This window comes from Mustela putorius, unplaced genomic scaffold, assembly GCF_011764305.1.
Source record: "Mustela putorius furo isolate JIRA1106 unplaced genomic scaffold, ASM1176430v1.1 tig00003896_pilon_pilon_pilon, whole genome shotgun sequence".
NCBI lineage: Eukaryota > Metazoa > Chordata > Mammalia > Carnivora > Mustelidae > Mustela > Mustela putorius.
This window is the reverse complement of record NW_025422045.1, coordinates 13392137-13393253: the sequence shown is the minus strand read 5'-3', so window position 1 is coordinate 13393253 and position 1117 is coordinate 13392137. Positions and strand designations below refer to the sequence as shown.

Below are 1117 nucleotides of genomic sequence, written 5' to 3'. Positions count from 1 at the left end.
TGGACTCTGCTCAGCACCTCTGTGTTGGCTTTCAGACCTAGAAAAACGAGAGTCTGAGGGTCCACTTTGAGTCTAGGAAGCCATCTTCTAAGGGGAAGAAAACTCTCTGAAGCTCCATGAGCTGCCCGTCCTTCTTCTCTGATGTCTGGACTCGAAGTGTCACACAAGGGCCCATGGGAGGAGCTCGGGAGTCAAGGCTTCAAATCTTGGCCATCGGAGGCTGCCAGGGACCTATCCCAATTGATACACGTGCAGCTGCTGGCATGTTCCTGAATATGCTGGCTCTCTGCAGCCTCTGCATCTTTGAACGACATGTCCATCTGTCTGAAACATCATTCTGTTCCAAGCACTTAGAAACCCTCCACTACCTCTTCCTTTGTACAGAAAGGGTATGACCACAAGGCATCAGTAACCCAAGAAGGCTGGGGGCCAATGTAACTGTGAACGAGAGAGATATGGTAGCTAACCAAGCCTGGACACATTAAGGTAACAGTAGGGTATGAGAAAGTTCAGCTTCCTCCAGCAAGGGGAGGACAGTTCCATGTTACATAGGGTGTCACGTACACTCATCTGAGAATATTGGGTAAGAACCCTATGATTGTCTACGGCCATACCACCCTGAACGCGCCCGATCTCGTCTGATCTTGGAAGCTAAGCAGGGTCGGGCCTGGTTAGTACTTGGATGGAAGACTGCCAGGGAATACCGGTTGCTTTCACTTTGATCTCCAAGAGGGAATTTCTTGGGATGGTGGGCTACTGCAGGCTGTGAATGCTGCCTTCACGGAGATGGCACAACCTCTCTACGAACTGGCTAAGGGAGGACTCACTATGGTAGAGTGTGGACAACTGAGGCAGAAGGAGCATTTCGGGAATTACAAAGAGCCTACTGTGTGCCCCAGCATTGGTCATCCCAGATGTTACCAAGCCCTTCCACTTGTATGTGGATGAAAAGGCAGGGCTGACTAAAGGAGTTTTGACTCAGACTCTGGGGCCTTGGTGAAGGCCAGTGGCCTATCTTAGCAAGAAACTAGATCCAGTAGCAGCTGGGTTCCCCCTTGGTTTCTGCATAATTGCTGCCATGGCTCTCCTGGTCAAGGATGCATGCAAATTGACTCTG

At 50.6% G+C, this 1117-nt stretch overlaps 1 pseudogene; it reads left to right on the top strand.

Moving 5' to 3' along the window:
* The first annotated feature begins 600 nt into the window (after positions 1-600).
* Positions 601-719, top strand: LOC123388235 (annotated as a pseudogene).
* Positions 720-1117: the final 398 nt, after the last annotated feature.